At 38.0% G+C, this 20516-nt stretch overlaps 1 long non-coding RNA gene across 1 annotated transcript; it reads right to left on the reverse strand.

Moving 5' to 3' along the window:
* Positions 1-10492: 10492 nt before the first annotated feature.
* Positions 10493-19422, reverse strand: LOC106006167. Its single transcript, XR_001180073.2, has 3 exons — positions 18354-19422; positions 14604-14672; positions 10493-10591 (listed from the first exon to the last, which is right to left on the reverse strand). It is a non-coding gene; the product is annotated as an uncharacterized LOC106006167 (long non-coding RNA).
* Positions 19423-20516: the final 1094 nt, after the last annotated feature.

Here is a 20516-nt window from a genome sequence, read left to right on the forward strand (position 1 = left end):
ACCAGTGTGGACCCCTGGTCCACATTTAATAGTTTATGCTAATGAGGTGACTTCTGGTGGGCCCTGAGATAGTTTATGCTAATGAATGACTCAGAACAGGGGCTGGCTATTCCAGAAAGACCAATCATGTGAGTAAAGTGTTTGGACTTTGAACTAGGTGATATCAACCTTACCTCTGAAGAGGGTGGGGAGGATGGAGATTGAGTACAACCACATGGCCAATGTTTTGTTCAGTTATGCCCACATCATAAAGCCTCAATAAAACTTTGGACACCACAGTTTGGGTAAACTACCTCACATTTTGATTCTGAAAGGGTCATACATTCTTGAAGACTCTGCATTTGGAACTCTCCCAAACTTCACCCTAGGTACCTCGCATTTGGCTGGCTCTAGTTTATATCTTTTTGCTATGATAAAACTAATTATAAGTATGGTGCTTCCAGTAAGTTCTTTGAGCCTTCCTGCAGATTACTGAATTTGAGGGGTTTCATGGAACCCCTGAATTTATGGCCAGCTGGTCTGAATTGAGGGTGGTTCTGGTGGCCCCCAAACTTGCAGCTGGTATCTGTAGTGAGGGTAGTCTTACAGAAGAGGAGTGTGCAATTAACCTCAAATATTGCGAACTCCTACTACCTATTAAAATAAATACCGTACAGGGACATCAATAGCCAGCTACCTTTGTGTTAGGATACCTTAGTGCTAGCCTTGCCCCTAAAAAATTGAAATTTCACACTTAAGAAGAGATAATTAAAAACTATGTATCTTCATAGAGTTCTTTTAAAATTCAAATGTATCTATGATTGGTAACATATCAATTAATCACCTATATCTAAAATCACTTAATTTGTTAGAGCAGTGAAAACAACCTGTAATGATGTATGAAGGATAAGAGCCTCAAGAAAGGATAGTACCCTGAGATAATTTTCAAGGTTGTGTTTTCACAAGGAGCAGCATGTCCTCTGGAGATATAAGTAGAACAATAAAGATAAGGGACAAGGTAGTGTAAGAGCAGAGTAGGAGTGTCCCCAACACTAACTATCAACTTAATTATTTTCCTTGAGGCTAACTATACATTTTGAAATAAAAATTACTCGTTCCAAAATTCCTAGAAGATAAAATGCATATTTGTTTCCCTTTTTGAAAAAAACCTTCCTAAGCTCATTCCCCTTAAGACAGATAACAAGAAAATAAGAGGGCAGTCCCAAGCCATAAACCAACAATGAAACCCAAAGACCTTTATTTGTTGTTGTAGGTATTCATGGAATTATAGACCAGTGAACTGAATAACTATGAAGCAGACTCATATGATTCACCAAGGAGACTTCTAAGTTGTAAAATCTATGCATTAAATATTCACTCAGCAGTACCTGTAGCTCATCTTTGCAGTAAGTTTTACAGATCATTCAAATGAAAAATCACAATCAGATTGTCTTCAGTAATCTTATAATTATATTGGGAAAACATTTCACATTTTAGTGACACAAACAAATGTGGCAAAAAAATAATTCATTCTGAGAAAGATTAATAAATATAGAAATACATGAAAGGCACTAGTTACTTCTAGGTGGGTGTTTTAGAAAAAATCTACATAAGGTCATTTCTGAGAAGGATTTACAAATAAATACTTTGGGTAGACAGAACAAAATATGCTATGTATGAAGAATAGAAAATAGTGGAAGCACAGATTAAAAGAGAAAGCAAAATAAATATAGAAAATGGGACAAGATCTAGCTTAACTTAAACCAAGAGCTAAACCCAAAGAATTTTGTGTAGGAATAGAGAGGTTCAATTAAGAAAGTTCTCCTATGCCCTCCTAAGACTCCTGGGCTTTATTGGGTGGTGGAAGCCAAGTAAAGGGTTATCAGGAATGGTGATTACTGTGAAAAATAAAACTGAACTCTGGCTTTAGTGTGGAAGGGGATTTCATGGGAGTGGAATGAAGGCAGGGAGAAAAGTTAGGGGGGTATTGCAATAATCATGCTGAATAAAGATGGATACTTAATACTATATTATGGGTAGGTTGAGGGCAGTGAGAGAAAAGGAGAGAAATTGAAGATATACAAGGATTCTTTCCCAGGGAGCAGGTGGATGGTGATGCCACCAACCATTGTTATTAGAGATGAGGCAATAAGAGAGGTCTTGAATTAGCTCAGTTTTAACATGCAGTGTTTTAGGTATCTGTGGAAAAGTCGAGGACAGGTAGAGATATAAGTATGGAACTCGGGAGAAAAAAAACACATTCTAATTTATATCACTGAGAGTTATTTTCATGTTGATTCTAGTTGAAGCCTTGAGAGTGGGTGAAATCACTCAGAGAAAGTAGATGCAACAAAAGAAGACAAGAAAAGAAATAATAAACCAATGAGACAGAAAAGACAGAGAATCCAGTAAAGAAGAATTATATAGAACAATCTGGAAAATGGAAGAAAAAGAAGAAGAGAGAGGGGTGGCCTCCAAAAGAAAGACTTTGGGTAAGCAAATTAGTCTCCACATTGTGGGTGAAAGTTTGATAATCAATGGAAGGGCTGAGTCATATCACCCTGTTTTTCTTATTTCATCATAAAAGAGTGAGAACCAAAAAGAGATCACATGCCACAAAATAAACCACTTAAGTTCACCATATGGATCTAGAATATGTTTTTTTTTCCTTTTCACTTACTTTTACTTGTAGGCAAGGTTTGGTTATTTTTATTATTCTAAGTGTGTATAAGTGTGGCACAAAAGCTAATCTTAATAAAGGTAATATAGAGAAGCAAAGTCAAGTCATCCATACTACTTCCATATAGAGATAATAGTCATTATATGTAATAACTATATATTTTTAGGTAAACATCTTTCTGAAGGTCCATGCATTTTTTACATAATTGAGATATTACAAACCGAGAGAATACAACTTTAATCATAGATTTACAAGCAATTTCCATGTCTTTAAAAAACTTGTAAAACATTTTGAAAGTCTGCAAAAACATATTCTAATCCATTTAGCCATTTGCTTATATTAAGTATTTAGTTTATGTTCCTTTCACAATTCTAAATAATGTTTATGCATAAAACATTGTATACAGGTTATTATTGTAATAAATATTAGACATTATATTACAAAAACAATGGGTAGAATTAAGATATCTTATTTCCTCAACTGATATTTTTATCAAATTCACAAAATATTTGTTGTATTTTATTTAATGAATGACCAAGAATCAAACCTATACCCTCATACACAAAGGGAAGGGTAGATTCCTTCTCTTGGGTCCTTTGATATTATAATGTAAGAATGAGTTTGTGCGAAGTTATTTTGTGGAAGTACTTTGTTTATTTAACTAAGCTGAAGGAAAAAAAAACAAACAGTTGCATCTTAAACCTAGAACAGTGGTGCATATCCACTGTAATGTATGAAACTAAAATAAAATATGATTTATAATGGTATTTAGAATAAGAAGCACATTATATCAAGGAGCATTCACGGAAAAGAATGCTTGATAGAAATCTGAGTTTGCTCATACCTCCTGAACCCATAGCTGAAACTTGTAGAGAGCTTTCTTTTACTCAGTAACTTAGTAAATCCCATGAAAAAAGATAGTGTGAACTCCTAGACAGATAGGTAAGCAGGTAGGTAGGTAGATAGATAAGTTCATATATCAACTTTACTAGGCTAGGGTGTCCAGTTGTCTGGATGTATCGGTGTAGATATTGCTGCGGAAGTATTGCTTAGATGTGATTAACACTTAAACTGGTAGACTTTGGGTAAGCAAATTACTCTCAACATTGTGGGTGGGCCTCATCCAGTCAGTTGAATGAATGAATGAAGTGCTTTGGGGAGATATGAGCATATTTGTTTCCACAAACATTTGTAACCACAAACATTTAGAAGTGAAAACTCCAGCAATGAACATTTCTGTTTCACAGTAATATTTACACTACTATGCAAGGAATAGGGCCTGCAGGACAGATCGTCACTCCTGTTGAAGGGCTTGAGAACTCCACCACTTTTCTAGCTGCCATCTCCATTTCCCTGTAGAACCTGAGAGATGGGAAGGCAGGCTAAGAAGGGAAGTGTAGTGCAAAACCTTATGTATTCTCTCCCTGTGCAGTCCTTACTCCGGACAAGCTACTGTTTAGTGCATTGTGTTGACTTTTGCCTCCTCCACCATAATTTCTTTTTTAATGTATCATAGTCTTTCCATAAAACAGTCCTTTGGGTCTGCTATTTTGTTGTTATAGTCTTGGAATTATTCAAAGGATCTAGATGATGAAGAGGAGGATCTCCATCTCTCCATGGGCTCCTGCACACAGCAGGTTGTACTCCAGAGAGAGGAGGGTTCTACAAGGTGGTCAGCACTGTTCAGAGTCCCAAATATGCTGTGCATCTGTGCAAATCAGAAGCAACCAAGGACCAACACCTGCATTTCCCCATCATAATCTAGGGTGAACCAACCTGAAAAACAAACAAAGCAAGAGCTTAAGGAATGTGGGAAGAGCTATTGAAACTGAAGTTTTACTGTTGGGAAAACTGTAACCAAGCAAGACATGAATTAACCATGTTAATGACAGAAAGAGCTAGAACTCTGATGATTCTTTCCATTATATGGTGCTTCACATTTTTTCTAAATTGACAATAAATATTACAAAGCTTATTCTCAATAAACACATTTGAATAATAAAATGAAGAAATGATATTTCAGAATATGATGAATGAATACCAGCATCTGGCAAGGCATTCTCTTCCCAGAGGCCTAATTAGGTTATCATTTCAAAAGATTCTTCATGTGGCTCTCTCATGGTGTCACTACTATATTTTCATGCTTCATTTCTTACCTGCCCCTGAAATGGTGTTGTACATGGTCCAGGAGCTATTTTAATCAGACATGAAATTTTCCTTTTATTTATAATTTTGTGGAAATCCTGATATGGTTACTCTTATCTTCAAATGCAAAATCAAAGTCAAAATATTATTTTATCTTCTAAGACTGATGCTTTCAGAGTCAAGTTTGGAAGGGCACTTTACATTTGGCTAATGTTTGGTGTCTTATGGGTTGAATTATGAGAGCTCATCCAGCGAAATTAAGCATTACCCATAGACTGGTGGTTCTCTTCATGGGAAAATTGTGCTTTAAGAAGTTGTGTGATTACTGGTTCAGACCCACAGGCTGGATGAAACAAACCACTCTTGGATTTGATGCAACACATGCCCACCCTTCAGTGTTAGAGGGCAGTTTGTGAGCGTTTGGTTTCACGGGGCTTAGTTATTTATATATTTTTAACATTTTAAAATTTTTTTATTAACATATAATGTATTATTAGCCCCAGGGGTACAGGTCTGTGAATCACCAGGTTATTTATATTTTTGATGACAACTCATAATCCCATCAGCTCTTCTCTCCTAAAAACTTTCATATCCAGAATCCCAGAATCCTTCATTTCTCTGTTATTTTGTATTATGTTTACATTATTTCCTTTGTCATTTTTAAGCTCATCCTAAACTCATTCTCCTCATCATTTTTGAACAAAGTATTCACAGAAAGCAAACTTTGTTTTAATGCATAGTTGACTTGGCATACTGTATTTTGACATGAGTGTAGCCAATCCGGAAGGTGCTATTAAGTGTCATGGTTTCCCATGGGCCTTAATTATATATGTCTTTGTGTCAGACAAGGTAATTCACTGAAGTAAAAATTTCCACACCATAATAGTGAGAAGAGTGAACATCTAATTAAGTCATCCCCTACATGAGAGAAATCAGATAAAAATATCTAGGGGGCCTCCAGGTAACATCTAGTCCACTCCTTCTCTAACCTTCATCTATCTTACTTTAAACAAAGAGGGCAGAGGGATTACTTATTGGGGAAGTTTAAAGAGAGCTGTAGAAGTGGCCACCAGGGACCAGGTAAAGTATGCTCTGTAGAATGAAATGGGATGTATAGACACAGCAAGTGCCCTATGCGCCAACCTTCCCTTCAAATATGCTAATAAATAGACCAAAACAAGGCAAAAATTATGTATATACAATGCTCTGTACTAAGAGGGAAATGTTTATAAATAAGAAGGACTCCTGGGAGAATGTGTATATGAAAGTGGACTGTGCCCACAGCAATATTTTCAGGAAATCTTGTTTAGTTTTCCTTTAAAGGTGTCCTGATTGTGGGTGGTTCTTACCCCCTTCACTGCTACCATCTTGATCTCAAACACCGTGAGCTCACATTTAAGCTACATCAGTGGTCTAAATTCCTTTCTTCCACCTCTTACCCTTCATCAGTATTTTATCAAATCAGTATACACAGTGACCCTTTAAAAATACAAGGCAAATCACAATAACCTCCAGCTCAATTTTGGTGGTTTCTTCCATGCAGGATGGAAGCCTCACAATGACCTAAAAAGCCTTCCTTGATATAGAACCTGGTGTTCTGATCATGTACTTAATTCTTTGTACCAGATCATCCCAAAAGTTAGTAGATGAAGAAACACTGATTATGTTATATATTATAACTCATTATTATTATATAATATAAAATTATCTTTTATTATGATATCTGGCATGATTAAGCTCAGCTAGTGGTTCTCTTTCAGGCTCCCTCATGTACTTGGAGTCTGATGGTGGCTGGGCTGGAATCATCCAACAGGCCTTTTCAGTAGTCAGGTATGACAACCAAAGCTGGCTGTCAGGGATCTGTTAGCTGGAACCTAGAAGTAGTCTCTCCAAGTGGCTCGCTCTTCTTGCAGCCTGACGGCTGTGCTCTAAGAACAAGTATCCCAAGGAACAAAAGGTGGAAGCTGTCCATTTCTAAAGGTTTGGAGTTAGAAACTGGCGCAACATGACTTCAACTATATGCTATTGGCCAACCAGTCCCTAGGCCTAGGTTTAAGGGGGACCTAGGTTCCACTTCTTGATGAGAGAAATGTCAGGGAATTTGGAAATTATGTTTTAAAACAACCATAGCTGGTTACTTCTCAGACCTTCTCTGTATACCTCTTCTCTTTGCTTACTCATTTCTAGTCATGCTCACCTCCTTGCTGTTTCTTGAACACACCAGGTGGACCCCTTTGCACTAGTGTTCCCTCTGTGTCTACAGATGAAACCATCTCCTATCCCCACCTTCTGTCCCACACCCACTGTCTAAATTCCTGAAAGTCAAATCTGGAATTCCTCCCTTTAAACTATGTTACTTTCTATACTGTTGTTCATTTCTTAAACAAACAAACACGTGATCTTACTCTTCCTTTAGTATGCTTAATGAATCAAGTTATTACTGAATACAGAGTGGGTGGAAGGGTAATTAATCACTGATACTTATAACAATTCCTTAGGAGTACAAAAATAACCTTGACATCAAAAAATTATGTTTGGCAAGATATAGTTAGTAAAGCAAGGTTTTAACAATTTCATTTTAGTAAGTTTTTCAATAACAAATATTGACATAAAGAGAGAATTCTGGTTAATTTAGAATCAACCAGAAAATGATTTGAAATACTTCTTTCTTTAGATTTCTTTTAGTTCCAGGTTCCACTGAAATAAACATGTAAAGTTAGATCACAATAGATAAAAAAATGCATCTCACATTTATCTTATGTATATTTGAGTTTTATGTTCAGGATTTTTTGCTGAGAAGTGATGTGATCGCTCATTCAAAGATACATTTTATTTTTGCTATCTTAAGATCTGGCAATACAAAGCATTATAAATGGATGAACATTTTCAGGCTTTTAACAAGGTGATTGAGAAACCCGTGCTTTGGTGAAGGAGTATAAAACATAGGAGAGGAACACACAGTGTTACAAAAATGTCCTTTGATGAATGATGGGGGAGGAAGGGCTGAAACATAATTATCCTATGTCACTCCTTGTGTCTAATTAACCAGTAAATGCTATCTACTCAATCTCTTGGATCTGTCCTTTTCTCTCCACCCTAGCACCAGCACCTTGAATTATGGTGTCATCATTCTGCAGTCCACTAAGGTAACAATTTTCTAAATGCTTTCCAAGACACCTCTCTTGCCCCCCTAAGTTCACTTCTCACATTACCACTAGGATAATATTTCTTAAAACAAAACTCAATCATGCAGGGACACAATTCCTTTCTTAAAACCTTTCAACAGCTCTCCATTGGCCTAAGGAAAAGCAAAGTTGAAGCTCCCCAGCATGACATCTAGGTCCTCTTATGGCCTGGCCCTTGTTTCCCTCTTCAACCCTACCCTTTACCCCTCTCTCTCACCCTCGCCATTCAAAATCTCCTCATCCTGAAGCACAGTGTTTCCTGACACAGTTCCCCTTTCGTCCCAGGTCAGTATTAACTCAGAATGTGTAATGAAGTGTGTTCCCCTTCTGTCTGTTCCTCTTCTTACTTCTGAGTCTTTGCACTTGTTATCTTCACACCCCTTCACTGTCCTTTCTTCTGTGGGAACTTATGAAGTTGTTAATATCTGCCCATTGTCTAGTCCTCTCTAAACACATGAATCAGGAATAGTGAATACAGAAAATTATGAATAAGTCAGATGGTTCCAGACAAAGTAAGAATAGTATCACAACCAGGAAGGACTGATCAGCATGAGTGGTCACACACCAAACCTAGGTTAAATGAAGTTTTCACTTTGGGAGTTTTAGTGATTGGAATCTCCCAAATAGGTTTAATTCCTAATTGCTAGTCCCTACTGATGGTACTGTATTTAGAAATAGGGGCTTTGCAGATGTAATGAAGTTAAGATGAGATCATTCTAGATGCGAGTAGACCTAAATCCAATGACTGATGATCTTATAAGGAGAGACCTAGAGACACAGACACACAGAGACCAATGAGGCCACCAGAGGCTGAGAATGGACCAAGGCAGCTGCAAGCTGATGATTGCCAACAATCAGTAAAAGCTTGGAAGAGGCAAGGAAGGATTCTTCCCTTTATGAGCTTTCAGAAGGAGCATGGCTCTGCCAACATCTAGGTTTTTGACTTCAAGACTCCTGAATTATGACAGAATAAATTTCAATTGTATTAAGCCACCCAGTTTATAGCATTTTTTTTATGGAAGGTCTAGGAAACTAATACAGATGCCCATCAGAATGATCTATAAAACATATAAGAATAGACATGCAAGTTTACTATTGAAAACACAGTGAGTAAGAATGTCAAATTCTTATTCTTATTCATAAATACCTGAGACACAGGTATATGTGTTTTAACTCCAAAGCTTGTTATAATGCATAATCAAAGTTGAAAATCACCAGACAAGATGATTTTGAAGTCTTAACTTCACAATTCAATGGCTTCAAGTCCCAATGCCTATTTTTTTTAAGTTTTTATAATTTTTTAAATTTATTTGAGAAAGAGAGTGAGAGAAGGAAAGATCATGGAGGACCAGGGAGAAGCAGACTTGCCTCCGAGCAGGGGGAGCCCACTGTGGGTCTCTATCCCAGGACCCTGAGATCATGACCGGAGCTGGAGGCAGAGACTTAACCAACTGAACCACCCACTTGCCCCCCCAATGGACTATTTTAAAAGAAAAAAAAATATTAATTTATAGCCTACTTTGGTTATTCATGCAAACACATGAATCCATTTGCAATTGTTTGTATGGATGCATGCATAGACTTAATTAACTGTTTGGTACATAGACATTCTAGGTGTTGAGTTATTCACATTAAATTGTTTGTTTTGGAGTTGATACCAGTTTGAAAGACAAGTACATTTAAATATTTAAAGATTTATAATTATCCCAAACAAGAACAACATATGGTTTTGCTCCTGTAAGTGCTCCACAAAGAATAACTGCCTGTATTCTGTTGCATTTTTAAATCGTGTGATAAAGTAAAAAATTATCAGGATCTGGCTCTTCAGTTTTTGCTGAAATAATTACTGAAAAAAATTGAACAGATGCTAAATATAAATAAATTTCATAAACTCAGATATTTAGAGATCTTCTGTGGATTCTGGGCACTACTTGTAGAGATATATTTATGATGGCTTCAATGAAACAATATTTTGTACTTCTCTAGGTCAGTGCAGTGAGGTGAATCTCTCTTCCAAAAAAACACCATAGCAACATGGTGCTGGAATGTCATAGTTTTTATCTGGTAGTAGGAGGACAAACATGTTCTTATTTCTGTATAACCAGAGACTCAGCAGCCATAAATTACTTCCAAAATCATAATGTTCTTCTTTTTCTGTTCCCTACTGGCAGTATGCAAAGCACAGAAAATAAAATTTATCTACTGAAAATAGAGATTCTAAAATTTGTTTCTGTAACTTATAAAAGAAGAGGTGACCCCAATAAGATATGACCACCTGGATCTCGATACACTTGGTGAGCACTTGGTGAGAAAGGGTGCCACTTCTGTTGCATCATCAAATTTAACAAAGGGGAGGGTTAGATCAATTGACAAGTGCCATTCTTGGGGAATTACATTGAGAACTGCTATTGTTACCACACTCAGAGCAATACAGTGAAGTAAGATGAATATACCCAGAAAAGTTGAGAAGTATAAGATTATGTTTCTAACAGCAGACACTTACCAGAGGGCAAGTTGGGATTTATGATGATTTCTGTGTATTCAGGCAGAAGGAGCCAGCATGCAGCAGAAGATGTGATTCACATGTGGGCTTCAATTAAGGCTATCAAAGAGCAACAAGGGAACAAGATACAAGGGTAGGAAGGTAATTAGAACTTACTCTTAACATTTCTTAATTGCCAACCTTTATCAGTAGCAGATGGTAGGTGAGCAGGAATTTTGGGGAATAGCCACCTTTTTGACATTACCTCTAATTAAGAAGGCTTTCTCAGTTATCAGGACAAACTTTGATATCATTGTATTTTTCCCAGGTCAGTATTAACTCAGAAGGTGTAATGAAGTCTGTTCCCCTTCTGTCTATCATTTACTCTAGCTGCTTCCATCTGTTCTAAGGTGAAAAGATGAACTTTTCAATGATTCTTGTCCAGGCTGCATACTCAGGGGTCCCCAGTGACTCATGAGTGTTACTTCTCACTGCATAATCTTTAGGGGAGAACCATCCTAACCACATCATTGAGACAGACCTGGGAGAATCTAAAATGGGGTCTAATATGTCAGACCATCATTATGTCAGAGCAAGAGAATTTGATACAAAACAGCAATGAAACAAAATATTGCTACTTATCATTCAGTTCAAATGCAATACTATTTGAAAGAATGAAACCATCCCAGGCCAGTGCAAGACCAGTGCAGACCAGTCAAAGACGTTTGTTATCCTTTACAAATCCTATTCTTGGCAGATTCTAGGTTATGACTATAACTCTGCATAAGTGCAGAGTTTTCTCTCCTTTTTAAAAAGATTTATTTATTTTAATTAATTAGTTAATTATTTAATTTGACAGACTTGAGATCACAAGTAAGCAGAGAGGCAGGTGGGGGGGGGGAGCAGTGTTGCAGCTTAGCAGAGAGCCTGATATGGGGCTCAATCCCAGGACCCTGGGATCATAACCTGAGCCAAAGGCAGAGGCTATAACCCACGGAGCCACCCAGGTGCCCCAAGATTTATTTATATTGGAGAGAGAGAGGGGGAGGGATGGACAGAGGGAGAGTGAGAGAGACTCCCCACTGAGCCCAGAGCCTGACATGGGCTCTATCCCAGGACCCTGAGATCATAACCTGACCCAAAATCAAGAGTCGGCCGCTGAACCAACTGAGCCACCCAGACACCCCTAATGCAGAGTTATTTTAAATGTCTCTGATAGTGTCTCTGTAAAGTCCTCTGATAAATGCACCCGTTACAACACGATCACTTCAACAGCTTCTCTTTTTACAGAACATTTGTTAGTTACTCTATGGCAATGATTCTCAAGGTGTAGTTTTCATACCAACAGCATCAGCAACACCTGGAAAATTGTTAGTAATGCAGATTCTGAGGCCTTACCCCAAATCCACTGAATCAGAAACTCTGGGGGTGGGGCTCAGAAATCTGTGTTTTAACAAGCCCCCCAGTATTTCTAAGGGAAACTAAAGTTTTCAGCAATGGCTTTAGAAAAAGACACCAGTTAGTGGGTGATGGCCTATACACTACAATATGCTTTAAAAGCATTATGGCAGTCAGTTCTCAAAATTATCATATGAAACAGGTCTTACAGTACTCTCTTTCTGTAGATTAACAAAGACTTATCAAAACAAAGTAACATGGCCAAAGTCCCAAAGCTAAAGAGTGGGAGCTAGATTTCTCACCACATTCTGTCCAGTCTAAGCTCATACTCCTAACTACTGAAGAATACCCAAGCAGAAACAGAAAAGACAAGAACTTTACCAATTTTGTGTAAAGATGTTCTGAGGCACTTAACACACCAACTGTAGACCCCAATAGAAAAGATTACATAAAACTGTTCAAAAACACAAGGCTCTGGGAGTCAGCAACTGACCCAGCAGTGAAGAAAAATGACCTCCCTTAAAGACATAAAGTCTCCTGCATTGTGGAATAAAATATCTGTATCCCATTTTAAAAAGTGATTTAAGGTCATGTTAATAAGTGTTTTCCAAAATCTCATTTGGGAATCAACTAATCTGAAATGTCAATAATATATAAATTATAGTCACAGATATTGTGGCAAATGGAGCCTGTAATGTAATGACCGCAGGAAGGTTATATATGGGTTAGCTCCCCTCAGGATCCTCTTTAACACATTGTATTTCAGTGCTAAACCTTCAATTAAACAAAACAAAACAAAACAAACAACAACAAAAAAAAAAACCTTGAAGGAAGCATGTAAAAACCAGTTTGTATTTGTTTTTTCAGATATACATTAAGAAAAATTTTACCATATTATTCAGTGTCCTTTGAAGGACCCACAGCAAGAAAGACTTTAACATGACTTTTCCAAAGGTCATTCGTGGTGAGTCGTTGGTTCTGCATGATTTTAGTGGGTCTTTCAGAAAACATGTTCTGCTCTTGAGTAGCTCTACAAATATTAGATTATATCTAGCTATCCAATGTCTTCGCTGTAAATCTTCTCAGAGCCTTTAGCATGCCAGTGTGTTTGGAGCCCTAGATTCTAAAACTCATACTCAAGACAGACATTCAGTTGTGCAAAACAACAGCATAATGTAGAGAAAAAAAAAAAAACATGAACTCCAAAGCCTATCTATCTGGATACATCCCAGTTCTACCACTCACTAGCTGTGCAGCTCTAGCAAGATGCTTAATCTGCCTCAGTTCCCTCAGCTGGAAAATGTTGTTGTTGCTGTTGTTATTGTTGTTTTTTAAATAAAAGAATTGTTTTTAAGATTAAAATATGTGAAGGGTCTAGAAGAGTACCTGGCATCTGGTCAAAACTACATAAACATTTGTTAACCAGCAGTTGAACTAGCTCTCAAGGCTAATGTCATTGTCATTGTTCCTTTCTCCCACTTGTCAGCATCTATTTCCCTTTTATTAATTTTAAGGTACCCAAGTCACTTGTAAGTGGCATCCCTTTTTGGAGTTATATAAATGCTAAGAGGGCATGTTTCAAAATGAGCCAGATGGGACAAAAGGGAACTTTCAAAATACACTGATCAGTCAGTGTTTCTGAGAACAGTTAGGGAAATAAGTGCTTGTCAGTTTAATGGGAATAGGGTTAATGGAAACCTTCCTGTGGATCTGATTGGCTGATTGTGACACTCCTCCAAACTTAGTATCTAATTCCATTTGCTCCGATCTGAGTTTCCCAAGAAAACTTTCCTACTGTAATAATCGGCTATTGTGGAAATAGTTTATTCTTAACAGTATTTCGGTTTATCTTTTGTTCTTTTCTGACCTCGGGTAGCATAAATTAATCATTGCTTGAACACCTTGAGTGAATTGATAGAAGTGTGTTTTTTTACTGACAAAGATAAGAAGTAGAAAAAGCTGCAGGAGAAATGGAAACAGAAGCAATGCCCATCACCCCGGAGATGTAGAACTGGTTGTACTGGAGATGACTCTGCTTCCATCCTTAATGCTAGCATAGACTTGTCAGGGGGCTATGCATTACCCCTGTAAGTCTTTTATAGACCAGCTGATGAAGGTGTGCTATCAAAGAAATGGGGAAAAGGTGTTTGCCACCTGACAACAGTACAGTTGGGAGACAATAATTAAATCAAGATGGATAGCAGGTTTGAAACCTGCCAGTGTTAATGAAGATGTATTCACTAGTGATATTTGATCAGATCTTCTGGGTGGATTTTTAGATTTCATTAGTTAAAGACATAAAATGGTCTGTCTGATTAAAGAGGGGACAAAACAGTAGGGAGCACCCATAAATTACTCTAGCTCAATTAGGTGCAGACAGTTTAGTGAGTGTTTATTACTAGTACAAAGGAAGATTTTCCAATTAGATTAAAAGGTTTTGAAAACAACAGTTACAGCGATTTAGACCAATTGCTAGAATAGTGTATCAGGAGAAGTTTTATTGATTAAAAGTAAACTGATAAGTGATTTGTAGTGTTCATTGTTTATCAGTAGAACCCTTGCTGTGGGGTACAATTTTCCTCACAAGATCAATGGGAGGACTGGGCTAATTTCTTCTCGCACTGAAAATTGATAAGAATATAAAGGGCAGCTAGATCGCGGCTGAAAATACCACCATGATTTATTCAGGTTAATCATCAAGAAAGTGACGTTGCATAAATCATTGGGAATTTACCTTGCCAGGCTGGGTCCTTCAGGCTGGTGTCACTGTCATAACGTGGACCAAAGAAAGACGGGAAGAAGCCTAGGATTTAATCAAACAAAGCCATTAGCTCACTAAGCTGCCATAAGTTATTGCAAAACCTGGAAATGGCAAGGAATCAAAGGGACGTTGCACAGACACCTCCTTGGATAGTGTCTACTAGAATTTATGACAATAATTGGGTGGGATGAAACCTAAGAGGCAGGCTGGTAGCTCATGTGTCCCTTTCTCTTGACTCCATATGTCTTCTGGAAGTGAGGAGCAAATGGGAAGTCCCTTCCACTTGGCCACAGGTCTTGAAATAGGCATTTCATTGGCCACAAACTTTTTTTTACCATGTGTGATTAAATATGAAAATAAGCAGAAAAAAGCCCGAAGAAATGATAGCTAGGTATCTGGATTCTACAGATGAAAGCAATATTAATGTACGCTACATGTAGATAAAACAACATATATTACAAAAATGCTGCATAAGAGATGGAGTGAACAAATATTTTTCCTCCATACAACTCTTATTCTTTAAAAAGTAATTTAGAGATAAGCAATACTCCCTTTTCATTTCCTTACTGAAATATATCCCAAATTTGTCCTTCTGAAAGGTTTGCCCCTTGTGGTTCTATTCGTTCTGACTTACTTGTCTAACTTTGACTTTCCTAACTGAAATTCTGAAGCCAGAAGCAGCAGCTTGAAACATCCAAAGGGCAGAAGAAGACAACAAACTAGCATTCCATCTGTTGTGACATTTAGTACTTGCTTTGCTTAGTGAATCAATTTCATATTAGCATTAAGAAATTAAGATCTTAGTTCACATGATGCATACACATTCTATTTCCCCTAAGTATGGAATCAATCTGACTGGTTTGAACACCCACACTTCTCTTCCTAGCTACATGTGTATGACATGGACTCATTTCTTGATTTCTCTCCCAAATAATTGGGAGAATATATGTAAAGTGCTCCCTATGGTACATTGGAAATGTAAAATAAATGTTAATTTTCTTATTCATATTTTTAATGTTTTTCTATAACTACATTGTATAATGGTTTATTGATGCAATGTAAACATGTTCCAATCTTTCACATCATATCTAAAATTGTAATAATTAAACTAATTCTGACTGCATTTTCCTATGTAACAAGAGAAAAACATGTACAGACTCAGACAATTTATTTCTCGTTGCTTATAAAGTAAATGTTCTTAAGAGCAAAGATGTAACACTCCTGTAATCTGGCCTACATACTCAGGGGTTTAAAGGTTAGAAAATCTCTAATAAGTCTTGAATACACTGCCTATGGAACCAGCATCAGTCAGGGGATCAATCTGGGTCACCAAATGTACTGTCAGTTTGTACTAGCTAAACAATCACCAGAACTAGACAAAAATCAGTGATCAGTGACAGATTCTAGTTAAACTAGCTAGCCTATATTGTTTGTGTATAAGCAGAAGAAAGAGGAAAAGAGAGGGAGGGAGACAGAGAGAAAGAGGAAGAGAGATCAACAGAAGTCGGCAGTAGAGTGAGAGCTGAAGACCCTGACTGAAGCCCACAGAAAAACAGACCATTATTCATTTATGAAGCACATGAACAAGGTGCTAAGTGAATCATTGCTTCCCCCTTGTAAACTGTGAGAAAACCCTGAGAGCTCTAGTTCTGGCTTCCGGGAAGATAATATGACCTAGTGAAGCCTGATGTCCTACTGAGCATTTGGAATTAGCACATTCTTTGGTCTTGCTAGTAATCATTTTTCAGGGAAATAAATGTCTTGCATAAAATGACCTAACTTTCTCGCTTTTGGCTTTCAGCTCAGAGGAGGCAAAGGTAGCAGCTGTCTTTGGTCATCCCAAATCCAGGTGCATTTGACACCAGCAGCCTCCACCATGCTGCCTACGTTTGTTTGACCCTGACAAGATCAGAGTCGTGTACCTGAGGAACCCTGGTGGGGTAGTCAGTGCCACGTCTGCCCTGGCCCCAAGGATCACCACTCTGGGTCTGTCTCAAAAGGCTGGTGATGACCTGGGCAAGGCAACCTGTAATTTGAAGGGTCTGAGGATGTCAGTGAAGCTGACCAGTTGGAACAGACAGGACCAGATTGACATGGTACCTTATGCCTTTGCCTTGATTACCAAGCCCTCAAGGAACCTCCAAGAAACAGAAAGAACCAGAAAGCATTAAGCACAGTGGAAACACCACTTCTGATGGGACTGTCAACATTGCTTAACAGATGTGACACCGATCTTTAGCAGAGAATTCTCTGGGACCAGTAAAGCGATCCTGGGGACTGCCCAGTCTGTGGGCTGCAATGTTGACAGCGGCCACCCCATGACATCATAGGTGACATCAATAGTGGTGTGGTGGAATGCCCAGCAAGTTAACAACTACGAAGGAAAATATTTCAATAAAGGATCACTTGACAACCAAAAAAAGGAAGAAGAAGAAGAAGAGGAGGAGGAGGAAGAAGAAAGAGGAGAAGAAAAAATGCCTAACTTTCTCTTCCTAATGACTTCTGTCTAAAAATGGGAGATATGGGACGCCTGGGTGGCTCAGTTGGTTAAGCAGCTGCCTTCGGCTCAGGTCATGATCCCAGCGTCCTGGGATCGAGTCCCACATCGGGCTCCTTGCTCAGCAGGGAGCCTGCTTCTCCCTCTGCCTCTGCCTGCCATTCTGTCTGCCTGTGCTCGCTCTCTTTCCCTCTCTCTCTCTGACAAATAAATAAAAATCTTTTTAAAAAAAATAATAAATAAATAAATAAAAATGGGAGATATTTGAGGGTGCCTGGGTGGCTTAGTGGGTTAAGCCTCTGCCTTTGGCTTGGGTCATGATCTCAGGGTCCTTGGATTGAGCCCCACATTGGGCTCTCTGCTCTGCAGGAAACCTGCTTCCCCCTCTCTCTCTGCCTACCTCTCCGCCTACTTGTGATCTCTCTCTCTGTCAAATAAATAAATAAGGTCTTTTTAAAAAATAAAATTAAAATGGAGGTATTTTGACTTACAAATAAAAATGGCATATTTGGGGCACCCGGGTGGCTCAGTGGGTTAAGCATCTGCCTTAGGTTTGGGTCATGATCCCAGGGGCCTGGAATCTAGTCCCACATTGTATTCCCTGCTCAGTAGAGAGCCTGCTTCTCCCTCTGCCTCTGTTGCTCCTCCACTGGTGTTCTGTCTCTCTGTGTGTCAAATAAATAAATAAATAAATAAATAATCTTAAAACAAACAAACAGCATATTAATTCCATTTCTGGTTTTAGGTAAATACCTATTTATATGATCAGATATTGAATAAGAGCTATCAAAACATATTTATTGATATTTACTCTTTCAAAGAGAAGGCTGAGTTGCCAGACTGTTCAGGTATCCACCCTAACACTGTTTGGATCTGAGAACACAAGAAGACTGTGGGCAACAAATTCTGCTATCTGAAACTGATGTGACTTCCTTTCTAATATGCATTTGGGAGTAAAACAAGTAGTCTTGTGCTGAAAATCACTAGCAATCTGGTCAATAAACTTAGAAACTAGCAGCTATATTCCATCATTGAAGCCTGTCCAACATGCCTTTGAAACAACTCAAATATCTATTTTCGTGTTCATATTTACAATGTTCGTTTTCATTTTGTGCCATTATTTCTTCTATTCTAAACTATAGCAGTGACCTCATAAATGATCCCATTGATTTCTGGGTTTTCCTTTATTCAATTCTATGATCTTAAAATCTTTTGCGAACACTTACCATGTGTCAGACGTCACAGGGAAGGTGGGACACACAGAATCCCGTCTCATCCTCACAGTCCTCCTGAGCTGGTTAGGAGGTGATGATGTGGGTCAGTTCCTTCCACGTGGAATCTAATTTCTTCTCTGTGTGCCTTTCTGGGTTCAGAAGTGGGATCATGAAGCATCACATTCCCTGGATACATTTCCAGACAAGGTTTCAGTGCATCGTTCACATGCATTCCTGCAAAACGTGAATGAAGTTGAAGTTGCATGAACTGAGTGAAGTTGAGGGAGATATAAAACTGGAGGTTGACAGTTTTTTTTCTTTTTTTCTTTTTTTAAAATTATTAACATACAATGTATAAGCTGTTTCAGATATTGGGGTTTTCTATTGTAAACGGTAGCAGAGATGCCATGACTCTGTATGCAGGAGAGGTAGTGGTGACGTCTCAGTGTGGCAGTGGCATCCTGTGCTAGTCCAGTTCAGCAGTGTGGCTTTGGGCCACACTTTTAAATCTCAGCATAAATACTATTTTCTTCAGGCAGTGCTTCCAAAAGCCGTTTAATATTCTGTAGTAATGCTCTCCATGCTCAAACTAGTCAGAGTGGATGGTGGTTTAACTACAAATGAGCATTAGCTCCAAAGGTAAATATGTTCCCACTTTTACATTAGAAATAGAGTAGTTAAATGTCTGTTATGTTTATACGCCAAGAAGTAATGTTTAGGATTCAAAACCAGGAAAAACTATCTGAGACCATGCTTCTAAGCACTGTGGTATAAAGTGTGTGTCCTTTACTATTCTATTCTCTCCTTGTAAATTCCTTATGGCTGACAAGATGAAGTCTAATTACCTTCACATACCACCAAAAGCCACTTTTAGCTTATCCCAAGCTTCTTTCTGGCTTGTTTTCTCCCCTAAAGCTTTCTATGATTCCAGTCCTGCTGAGCTTTCTCCCGGCCTTGCTCCTCTGTGCTGTCCTCCATCCTGATTCCTTCATCGAGACTTCTCCCCACCCACTTACCCAGATTCTACCTATACTTTGGAGGATTTATTCTTGAACTATTTATCTGAGAAAATTGTAGTGCATGAAGGTCCTTTCTTTTTAATTTCATATTGCTTTAAAGCACGGGATACCCACTGAGACAGGAGACTGAACATGGTTAAAGAGTAATTTAAGAAAAAAAAGGAAAAAAGGAGGGGGTATTATGACCAGAAGAAGCCAAAAAGTGTTCCTAAGTAGGCAGAAACAAAAGATGTCTACCAGATCACTAAATACTTGGGGATAAATTACTGAAAGCAAGTATGAATCTGCATTGGAAGAAACATTATTTTGGTTTGGGAAACTTGAAGGAATTAATCCTCCATGCGGACAAAAGTATGTCAATGAGATGTTTTTCAAAAAGCCTTTGAGGAGGAGTCATTTCAAGGTTATAATTATTACGTTTTTCCAACAGATTATGAAGAAGAAGAACAACAACAATAGGTAGAACATAAAGGGCACGTCTACAGAGAGAACAGTACTAAGCCTGATGTTTTTCTGGTATCGGAACTAGGATTGGTCTTGGTGACAGACTGTCTTATGTTCTAAATTATTTTCTCCCTCCTTCCTTTTAGAAGATTACATATTTCTATCTTTTAATGTGACTTGCATGGCCTTTCTGGAAGGAATATACTTTCCAACCTGATGATACCATGTTGGTCCAAATGATTTGTTCAGGCTGGAATTTAAATAGAAGTGAGAATACGGCAATTGTAAGCCAAAAATTATGAGTGCCATTTCCTACTTTGGTTTGGTCCCTTTCCCTCTGTTATAACAATGGTGTGTTCTAGATAGGGCCTTCAGGCTCTACTTTTAGTCTGCATTCTGGAATAATGTGGAAATGTGGGGCAGGAGCAGAGCTATTGTGACAAGTAGCTAATATAAAACAGAAACAAGGGAAAAGGCAAAAACAAAACCACACACACAAAAACTCTTTGTTTTTATAAACCACTTGAAATTTCTTGAAGGATCATTTGTTACAGCAATGTAACCTAGAAAAAAAATGATGTAGTCTTATATAAATAGTTAAATAACCATATATGCATAGTCTTATGTAGCTTCTGTTGAATGACCTGGAGAAAAGTCTGCATTGTTTCCCCTTCAATTTGCAAATAACAGAGTGCCATTTTGAAAAACTAAA

This window comes from Mustela putorius, unplaced genomic scaffold, assembly GCF_011764305.1.
Source record: "Mustela putorius furo isolate JIRA1106 unplaced genomic scaffold, ASM1176430v1.1 tig00003871_pilon_pilon_pilon, whole genome shotgun sequence".
Lineage (NCBI taxonomy): Eukaryota > Metazoa > Chordata > Mammalia > Carnivora > Mustelidae > Mustela > Mustela putorius.